The sequence below is a fragment of the Halyomorpha halys genome, unplaced genomic scaffold (genome assembly GCF_000696795.3).
Source record: "Halyomorpha halys isolate HHAL.00 unplaced genomic scaffold, Hhal_1.1 Scaffold126.1, whole genome shotgun sequence".
Lineage (NCBI taxonomy): Eukaryota > Metazoa > Arthropoda > Insecta > Hemiptera > Pentatomidae > Halyomorpha > Halyomorpha halys.
Window position 1 is genome coordinate 121768 of NW_027112074.1, and position 11580 is coordinate 133347.

The following is an 11580-nucleotide window of genomic DNA, read 5'->3' on the forward strand; positions in this document are numbered from 1 at the left end:
AAGTCCAAATCGAGTTGGTGTCTTAGTATGACTTCTGTTATTTTTAGAATGTAATGAAGTTATATATGTATAAAGTTACGTGATTGCGGGAAGAGAGAGAGAAAAAAAAATGAAAAGGTAGATAGAATAACAGGCTAGGAAACCAAATAAAGGCTGTCAATAGACGGGATCCATCCATCAATATATATACATTTTACAACTGACATTTCCTCCTGGGCAGGCTGTAACTCTCCTCCACCAGTTTATGAACATTACTCGTAACCTACAAATCTAAAGGTCCCTGTTCGTTCTCGGATTTCCGACACAAGTTATGTGACTGCGGGAAGAAACTTATATTAAAAAAAACACAAAAGAAATGATTTATAGAATAACAAGCTCTGAACATCAAATCATACTTAAATAATGTATTTACCAGTTAAAATCTTTCATCTAACACTAAAACATCAGTTAAGATGTGCTACCGAAATCTTTCTGCGGCTCATCCCACCCTTTTGTAGTCGAGGCCCAGTATAATTATAATCAAAATCCCTTCTAATTATTTTTGATGTTTCTATCTCTCCTTGAGACTGTAACGTGGTCGTACACCTACCATCGTACATCGTACTTTTATAATCGCTACAAGTTAATGTTTTAAAGGAAATATAAGAAAAAATCTGTCGTTTTATTGAGTATGCTCAATTTGTTTTTGAGTTTGATTGTACATTAGCATTTTCAGAAATACTCAAAACTACCTCTTTATAAACAATTGTCTTATGAATGAAAGGTACAGGTAAAGACAGTTTAAGTCCATTTTTTTTCAAATTAGAGACCTTAGTACTATTTATTGGGGTTAATTGAAAGCATTTTATACAGCTATTCTTTCATACGAAACCACGGACAGAGTACTTAGTATAACAAAGAGAGGCTTTTCTCTGTTTCCTTCCAATGTGTTGGAATTTTAGTTTTAATGACTAAAATTTTGTTTATAAAAACCTTATAGAGAATAAAATAGTTTTTAAATTAAATTTCCTAATTTAGTTTTTATCTTATATCTATAAAGAAGAAAACATAGACCAACGCACATCTTACATCTGTCATCGGAATAAGTTAATGTTTAAAATGGAAGATAAGAAAAGTTCTATTGTTTTATTCAGTAGACCCAATTTTTTTCGAGTGCAGGAGTGCGGGTACCGTGGGGTAAGGCCCCTGGCTACTAACTCTAAGGACTCGAGTTCGAATCCGGCTGGGCTGAAAATTATTTTCTGTTACACTGTAGCTGTGAGTCAACTATTGTGGGTTTTGAAGATCCTGAGGTCGGTTTACCCAGCCTCCTTAATTAGGTTCCCTTTATTGGATCAAAATCTGGCGGTCGAGCGTGATTCTTACCAAATCACCTCCTAGCACAACCGTTGGTCTAGTAACAGTACCCCTTTAAAATGTACTTGAGCCCCTGATCCTTCAAGGGTTTTAGCGGTACAGATTTAATTTGATTTCAATTCATTTCAGTTTGATAGAACATTAGCAATGTCAGAAAATCTCAAAACTACCTCTGTAAAAACAATTGTCTTATAAACGAAAGGTACAGATAAAAACTGGCGAAGTCTACTTTTTTTTCTTTTTTCTTTAACTAGAATAAAATATTTTTTTATTTAAATTTTAAAATTTAACTGGTTAATTTATTGTGTTTTATCTAATATCCAGGAAATAGAAAACTTAGAACTTCAAATTTTAGTTCTAAGTTATAATTATCTCTGACTAATATTACTTGGACTCAATATAATATTTCCATAAGGAGGTGTCAGTGGTTAGAATATAATATTGCAATTGTAGGTGATCATAATGAATTAATTAATAATATTATTTCCTATTATAAGGGGAAAAACTGACAAAAAAAAAAAAGACAAAAATCATTTGACATCAATGAAATATAATCAATTATCATTTTAAAAAATCTAATCTCTGGCATTATTGTGAACGAATTTCCTTCTAAAGTGCTATTAGAAATACGTAGAATATGGTGGACTAATATTTACAATGCTGTATACCTTTTCTTTTCTTATTGTACCAGCACCTCTTCTAAATAATCATGTAATTAGAAAAATCTGGAGTATTGTTAACTCATTAAACCAAATGTTAGAAGAAACGTCATTAATAAAGATCCATAAATATACTTCACTTACAATAAGAGTTAATATAAAATATTATTACAGTAAGCTCAAAGTGCATATGGAACCTAGTAAAGTTTTCAGTTAGCTAACCGTTTTACCCCGCAATCCTAAGCCGATTTTCCCTGTACTCTTTCCTCTAAATACCTTTTCCAATTTTCTTTTAGCTATCTTGCGTCTCCTTCTCGCCCTTGATTTCCCGTTGTCACCCACCGTCTTACTTTGCTGAGTAAGACAGAACATTTTCAATTACGTTGGAGACCATCTCTAAGGAAGACGAATGTCAAGGAGTTTTATTTAATATTTTCCTTTTTCATTTACTTTATATCCCTCGAGTGTCATACATTTTGTTGTTCATTATGTATGTGAAAAAGCATTTGAATTATTGAAATTAAATTGATACGAGTAATCATTTTACAAAATGTTTGGATAACCGCAGAAACTTTAGATTTTACTGAAATGTAGTTTTATTTTCAATAATGTATGAGTCGATTTAAAGGAAACAAATAAATTAATTAGTGTTTCTTAGATAGGGAAAAACAATTCAAAAAAGCATTAGTAATGTTTAAAAATTCCTCGACGCATTATTATATTGTAAACATAGCTTATAGTACTAGAGCTAGGGAGAAAAAAAACTAATTATTTCACCCCATTTTTTCATTACTTCAATGAAAACTATGTATAATAAATACTCTAAAATGATGAATCTGCCAAGTATAGGTAGCGGAGATGAAAATATGGCAGCTAGTTCAAAACGTTAAAAAAAAATTAATTTTTTCATTCGGAGCTTTATGTCTTAATAACACTTCAAAACCTTATATGGCATCATTTAAAGAAGTGAAAATTAGTTAAAATTTGTATCCTAATAGAATTATTTATTTTCAATTGTTCCGGAGATATAACATTTTAAAAAGTAACATATCATACAAAATATACTGAAAAATCACTAGTTAGTGTATTTATTTTGAGAAATTTATATCTCAAAAATCATTGGACACAAAGGTCAAAGCTCAACAGACAGTCAAATTAAAGCTAGTTCAATGTAATATAAAGTAGTTTATGATAATTAACAAATAAATTTATAAAATGTTGATTTCTAGTTGTTCGAATAAAACAATTAATTTCTCGGTGGAGAAATAAAAATCCTATCGTCTAATTGGACCGGTTTATCAGTCACTATGGAAACTCTTTCCCTGTCCACTTTTACTCACTACCCGATTTATCTGGTCTGGTCCGATCGTCTAATGGCACCTTCAAGTTTTGCCCTTAGTCTTCTTAAATCGTCCTTAGTGATGGTTAAATATTATTTTTTCCGAAATTAAAACAGCCATTGGACGGAGGATGCTTTCTGTCATGTCTGTATGCTTTTTCAAAGATTCCTCTTTTTTATTTTTCCGGATATATTTCGAATTATTCAGTTAGTCCAATGCACTGGGGTGTGTACTCGTCATGTATATGAAACAAGCGTGTATAATCTGAATTTAATTCGAATGAAACTGGGAGGTACAGCTAGTTCATAATATTTGAATTAGTTAGTTGGTATTGATCTTTGAGAAGGATATTGAACAAGAAGAAAAGACAAAAATAAAAATGCTAGCCTTAGGCAATAAATATTTATGTTATACTTTATCGAATGGAATGAGGCGCAGTACACCGGCATTGACTTGGATAACAATGCCCTTATCCGGGGGATGTTGAAATATTGCCGCTCTCCAATCGTTATCCATGTTCCCACAAATCTGTGAATGTCCTTTAACAATTGCCCCAAACATCCTCATTTTGTTCTTATTTCAAGCATTGGGCCATACATTATAGGTTTTATTTAGTAATATTCCCATTGTCGCCTTCTTGTAGCCCAACTTTGGTTATGAAAACAGTAATAATAAAAAAGTCATTACAGTGGAACCATAGTCGTTTTATAGCTTTTTCTTGAATAACAGCACCCTACTTACACTCTAAAGATCTAAACGGACCATCAACCTTACTTTTTATTTGTGTTCGGATATAACTAAGAATGTCGTTTTTGGAGCAGGTTGTAATCGACCATTTTTCATCGCGTGTGATAACACGCCCCCCGCCAAGAAGAAGTAAACAAGTACATTTTTATTTATCAATTAAGCACTTCATAATTTTTTATTTTTTTAATTCATCTTGTATATATAGCAGAAATAACAAACATTAACGTATTATGTTTTACAGCTAACAGGACTATATTTACAAACATAAAAGTTAAAAGTATCTCGGGAATAGGGAGTATAAATTTGAAATAAGGGACTGATGACAGGAGGTGTAGAATCGGGACTCATAATCCCTCTAATCCTTTAAAGGGATTTATAGCAGCCTATGTCGCTGACTCAGCTTTCATTTGAATTGTTAAAGTGTTTTGTTAGGGCTGGATGGTAGGGCGTTGTCTCTGTATGGGCTCTTAATAGCTCCATTTTCCAGGATTCATTTTAAAGAGCTTGTCGTTTAGATGACATTTTAGGGAGCACTGCCTTGAATGCAAAGTTTAGAAGCATACCTTTCTGTTTTAATTTTAATTTTACAGATCCGGTAGTATTAATTGCATACATCCTTCCACTGATGCACCTCCAAATTCAATCATACTAAATCATTTTTAACGCAATCCTCCCATCTACCTTTCGGTCTATCCCTTGGACGTTTACCCGTCGATTCAGCGTTTATTAACATTTTAGGAATTCGCTCGTTACTAAACCCTACAACTTTACGCGCCCATCTTATAGGCCACAATACCATAACTTGAAGTATATTTACAGGGTATAGGTCCCTTAATTCAGCGTTATGTAATCTTTTAAATTCTCCTGTTAATTCATCCTTTTTGGTCCGAATATTTTGCGAAATACTTTATTTTTTAAAACCTAAAGGCGGTGTTCATCCCTTAAGAGTAAGAGGGTGGCGTAAGAGAGCACGCCTCCCATCCTTAAAGTGGGACGGATAATAGTTTTGTAAATTCTAATTTTTAAGTTTTTCTATAGAAGGCGCGAGCTAACCAGTTTCGAAATTGAAAGTACTAACAAATTAAATATTAAAACTTATTGAGTAATGAATGAAATGAAATAGCCTTTTATTTATGCAAAAAATTAAAATCATAAAAAATATAAACATTTAAAGAAGATAGAGAGAAAAAAAATTATATGTATAATAGTTTACAAAACATTAACTTCTATAAATTTTCTTTCCATCTTTCTGTAACCTTTCCTGCATATGCCTTCCCTTTCTGGTGTAATAGTCAGCACTTCCTGGGGTAACCAGCCCTATTGGGAGGCGAATTATCTCCATTTCTTCCTCCAGACATCCCTGTCCCTAGCAGCTCTCCACCAGAGGTTTCCTGCTATCCTCTTGGACATATTGCTCCATCTTTTCTTTTGACGTCCTCTTATTTTTTAAAGGTCGTATAGAGTCCATTCTGTGGCAATTTTTGACCATCTTCTATCTATTTTGTCATCTTCGCACCCTTCTCTTTTCCATTCGCCCAATCTTGTCATCTTCAATGTTTCAGTGAGTCCTGTTTCTTTCTGATTCCAAGCGTTTCTTATTCGATCTCTTTTTCTCACATTCACAATGCTTCTTTCAATATTATTTAGTCACAACTGTGATTTCCTCTCCTGAGCTAAAGACAGTGACCACTAGGCTAATGCAACTATCGAAGACCAGCTTTTTCAGGTCCTACCTCTTTAACATATGCCAACTTATGGTTGTTAATTTCACACTCCTCTTTTACGCCATTTGTCATAAGTTTCGTTTTCTGGTACTTCGGATAAAGATCAACCTTTTCACACTATGTCAGAAGCTTCATGATTTCTCTCAGTTGTTCCATTCCTTTTGCTAAGAGCACAATATCATCTGCAAAACGTAGATTGCTCAGCCATTTTCCATTTATTTTAATGCCTGCTTCTTCCCATTCAAGACGCCAGAACACCATCTCCAAAACTAGAACAAACAAAATTGGGGATAGCGGATCATCCTGTCGCACATCCCTCTCAACATCAAATCTTGGTCCCTTTTTTCAGTCATAATACACGCTGTCATCTCCTTATTATGCTCTGTTATAAGATATTTGTCCTCTGTTCCTATTGATCTTCTTTTAGATATTTCTGAATGTGTAATACCGTCAAAAGCTTTCCTAAAATCAAGGAAACGAAGATAAAGAGAGAAGTTATATTCATTTACTTTCTCGATGATTTGGTTTACGGTCTAAATGTGGTCCTGTTGAAAATCCCTTCGTAAATCCTGCTGGTTCTTCGTTAACACATTCCATTATTCTTTTTGTTAGCCGTTGTTTGAGAACACTGGTAAGAACTTTTGATATAGTTGAACAGATGTAGATAAGCCGATAATTCTCTATATCATACTTGTTGCCTTTTTTATACAGCAGAATTATTTTTGCGGTTTTCCATTGTTTAGATATTGCTTTTTGTTCAAGAATCAAATTAAACAATTCTGTTTGTTCTTTAATTAGGATATTCCCTTCTGCTTTTAAAATTTTATTACTGATGGCCCCAGAGTCTTCTGGGATTTGAGTTTTTCAAAATAAAAGCAACTTCTTCCATTATTGGTTGAACTGCCCCTAAATTGTTGGCCATCTTTCCTTCTTCCCTCATTTCTTAAGTTTCTCTGTTACTTTTATACAGTTTTTGAAATATATTGTGGCTACCCTGCTCATATTTTCCCTATTGGTTACGACCTCTCTTCTATTGTTTTCAAGAGCAACCATCCATTGTTTCTTCCACAGTTCTTTTTGAATTCTTTTTGTAGATTTGCTCTCTGTTAAAATCTTTTTATCATATTTATATTGAGTTTTTCCAGATCTTCTTTTATACTTTTCCTAATTTGATTATTTTGGATCGTGGAAATCTTTTCTTTTGCTTTCCGAAGTATCACTTCTTCCTTTTATCCTATTGCGAATTTACATATTTTATTTCTAATGAAGCTGGGAACCTGTGTAATTGTATCATCAATAGCTTTAGAGATGAGGTTATGTGTTCTCAATATATTTTGAGAAATCGGTACGGACTTTTTCTATTTGGGTTTGTTCTTGAAGAATATCAGTTTTCTTTTTTACTTTGAATGGTATATTTTCCTTGTAATTTTCGAAATATAACTCCGCTCTTAGCAGCCTGTGGTCTGTGATCATTGTAACTATTTATGATCTCTAGATTTTTGACTAGATTGATTTGATTAGTTATTTTCCTTTGCCGTTTTTTTAAAGAAAGAGTTGACAATTTTCAAACGTTGACTAGAGCAAAAGTTTATTATTCGGTAGCCACTTCCTTTCACCAAATCCCCAATCTCCCATAACTTGGTATTCGCCATCTAGTTTGACTCTAATTCTGCTATTGAATCTCCCATCACAAGAATCCAATTGTTCTTACTTTTAAAGCTCGAAACTAATAGCCCCGATTGTTTATAGAATTTTTCCTTTGCTTCTGTTGTCTTCCATTGTAGGGACATGTAATTGTACAATAGTTATGTGTTTAATAGAAGTTATTTGTAGTTTTAATACGGCTATTCTGTGGCTTATTTCTTTAAATTCTATTATTCTGTTTTTAAATTTTTCCGTCATGTGGTAGAAAGTTTGGTAAAATATATTTCATTACTTCTATAATCATGTTATTCATTTCAAAAATATTTTCCTTGTCTAAGCCAAATATTATTATATTTCGTTTTCGAATTAAATTTTTCTCTCTTTCTCTAGAATTTTGATTGTTCGGTGTAAATTCAAACTTTAAAAATTTAAACTTCCCTAAAATTAACTAAACTCACTAAATTTTATACCTCTTCTTCTTGGTTTTTCATATTTTCTTCTAGATTCATTTCTAGACCTGATATTTTTTCTATTAATATATTGAATTTTTCTTGTATGGTTGTCACGATGGTATATGGAGTATAGAAGATATAATACAATAATACTTTACGTAAAGCCGAATGAAGTGAGAGCAGATGCAGATGCCAGGTGGAGCTAGGCCTGGTGGGGTAAAAAAAAAAATTTACCTGAAATTGAGAAAATATATTTTCTTATAAAAATCCTTTGACTCCTCCGATTTCTTCCAAAATTCGTAACCTCCAGCCACTACACTTCAAAAATTGTTTCAATTGGTCCACTATTGCTCACTTTATACACTTGGAGACGATTTGACACATTATTCAGGCACAGGTAGAATAATATTAAGTAATCATATTAACAAAAATATTGCTTTCTTAAGTACATAACACAGAATTGGTGTTTATCGACCTAAATTTTTCGCCAATGTCCCATAAATTTGCAACTTTTACACCCTATTGTTTTGTTTCTATCGACTTTAGGGATTTATATCGACTATAGGGAGGATATAAAAAAATCATTTAAGGATTACGATGTTGATGAATACTCTCTAAGTCATAGACCCAATAATAAAATAAAAAACTATTATAGTATAATAAAGGACAAAATTGATACAAGAAATCAATCGGGATTAATATATAAAATTCCCTGCTTAAATTGTCCAGCTATATATATAGGTGAGACAAAGCAATTATTGGGTGACAGAGTGTATCAACATAATAATGATCTGAAAAATAAAGAAAAAGATCCAAATAAAACAGCACTAGTCCAACATGCAACCAAAAACCAACATAATTTTGATTTTGATAATACACTCATTTTACATAAAGAGAATAATACATACAAAAGGAAAATACTGGAAGCCATTTATATATCTGAAAATATTGATTACACAGTAAACTTCAAAACAGATACGAGGAATTTAAATCAACATTATGCAGAAATATTAAGTAAGATTAACTTATAAATAATATAGGATAATTTATATATGGATAATTACAGTTAGCCTTGATAGGAATTTTACTAATGTAATAAAGAGAAAATGTGACAAAAATGTAATTATGATAAATAAATTTTTTAAATGCCTAAACTGAGTAAAGGTAGGTTACATGTGAGGTTATAATATATAGTGTATAAATTGTGGTAAAAGTGAAATAATTTGACTGGTTTTTATGTTTTTGACTTATTAGGTGTTATTGTATTTTTGACATAATAGGTAATTAAACAAAAAGTGAGATATACTGATTAACAAAAAATAAGTTTACCTAATGATTTTAATGTTGTTCATAGATGTATATATTTGACCTGGGCAGAATAGCCTGTATAGAGTTTTTTAAAAGGGTTAAATGTCTCATAGTAAATTAAGGTAAGGTAAATTATAAATAATAATGTTAAATAATTGAATTGATTGTAGGATCATACAAATAATGGAAACTTTTGTAATAGATGTCCCTGAGGATGGCCGAATTGGCCGAAACGTTGGACGTGTAAATGAAATAAATGTTTTGAGACTAAAATTTGGATAGTGTGTTGAATTATTTTTTAGGGATTTCTTTAATACGAATAATTTTTAAATAAAAAATTTGTCATAGTTTGCAAATTATTGGAAATCTTTTTTGTTGAAATATTTTGTTTGATAACCACCAGTTCTGTTAGCCCGTCTAAAATGGCAACATGCCTTATTTTGTAATGGATTCTATAGATTCTAATATATGGACTTTTCTTCTAATTCAGCCATGTATTACAAATTTTTAATAAGTGACAATCATTGAATATAATTACTATGGATATGTAAGAAAAATAAGAAGTCCAGCAAAGTATTTTAAAGATTTAAACAACAAAGTATAACTTGTATAGTTTTGAATACTCCTTGTTTCTGTAATAGTTCTGGTGATAATCAGAAATGGTACTCACTGATAGAATACATAAATTTATTTATAGACTTCAATGGTAATTTAATGGGGCCGGAAAATATATATTAAATTAATCAGGAATCGAACCCACACCGTTCTGAACCACATCCTCTGAGAGCCTCAACCCTCTCCGCTTTATAGGCCTGCTGAAGATCAAAGGATTTCATTGACTGAAGAGTAATTTTTGTAATGGATCTCGGTTGCAGAATTCTCCCCCATAAGTAATTATTGCAGTAGCTTTAGGCATATTTAACCATTATATATACTAAAGGAAACCGACGAAATAACCGCTATATAAATATACTCTTTGATATTATATAAATATTAAGCTAAAAGACTGTTATTTGATTCTATGAAAATGAGAAACATAGTATCCTAGCTCTTTGTATTGATGCCGGTTTTGAGTGTCCCATAGTGGAATTATATAAAGGCTTTATGTATTTATGTTTTTATATTTTCACACTAAACGTTTTATCAGGTTTCATTCATATAGATAAGCACTATAAGCTATAGAGATATTCTCGAATAAAATAAAATGCATACTTTTGTGTTGTAGCTACCCAAAAATGTTTCGCAGCTGCTCAATTTGAGTTTATGTGGGTTTGGACTATGTATCTACTTATAATAAATGGAATTAAAAGATTGTTCTAAATTATTATCTATAATAGAAATTAAATATTTATTTTCACGTTATTATTTTTAAGTTCCTATATTTAATAATTTTGGGTAAAATCGAAAAATCCTCTAACCATCCTTCATTCTCTAATCAGATGACGTTTTGGACATACTTCTGTGTCCATTTTCAAATCTGATTCATTGTGTTAGAACACTCGGAAATTCGCCGATTTAAATCATACAGAACTACAAATTCTGTCGAATTCTTGGTAGTATTTAACAGATCCAATGTTTAATATTGTCAATTCGTAGAGAGACAATTTTTATTTTTCTACTGTTATAAAAATTCATATTTTAGGATTTCTTGAGGTGGGAATAACGAACATAAATTTTGTTCATGCTACGAATTCCTAAGTTTAGCAAAATATAACAAAGGCGTAATTCAATCCTGAAAGATCATATGGTCTCGGTTTTTTTCGTTCGGATCGAATGTTAGTATTCTTCCTTTTTTCTGCTTTAGTTATTCATAAACTTCTTCAATATTTTGTATTTACCTCTATTTTGTTATTGATAACAATGAGAACTGTTTTTTTCAAATAAATAAATTAAAGATTTATTTACTTATTAATACCAGATTGGCCTGGTGGGCCATGGTTAATGCAAGAGGTATATATTTTTTTAAATAATTAATTATAGGGCGGGGTATAGTCGCATACAAAAGACACCCCTAACTATATACAATGTCACAAATAAAACAAAAAAATAACATAAAATAAGTAGATTAAATTAATTCTTAATGAAAGATAAAAGTGAATAACAAAAACAATCATATTTATAGATTTAACAAAATAATAAATATGATTTTTTTATTTTATTTGTTTCATCACTTTGGTTCTTTTATCTTTTTCATGATTTTATCCCCTTTTTCTTATACTTAATTTTTTTTGTTTATCCCACCATTTTTTCTCTCTGTCTTCCTTTTCCCTTTCTTTCTTTTCTTTTCATATTTCCTCTTTCAACCCAAATTCAGTGTGAATTTAATAGAATAATTGATAAAAACAGTAAT

General features: G+C 31.2%; 1 protein-coding gene and 1 long non-coding RNA gene across 2 annotated transcripts in view; both read left to right on the forward strand.

Annotated features, from left to right (window-relative positions):
- LOC136796394 (uncharacterized) overlaps nucleotides 1–11580 on the forward strand; it is a 315963-nt gene that overhangs the window by 118630 nt on the left and 185753 nt on the right. The gene's annotated exons all lie outside the window — the stretch shown is intronic.
- On the forward strand, nucleotides 8495–9531 carry LOC136796391 (uncharacterized). The gene is made up of 2 exons (XR_010844096.1): nucleotides 8495–9352; nucleotides 9433–9531. It is a non-coding gene; the product is annotated as an uncharacterized lncRNA (long non-coding RNA).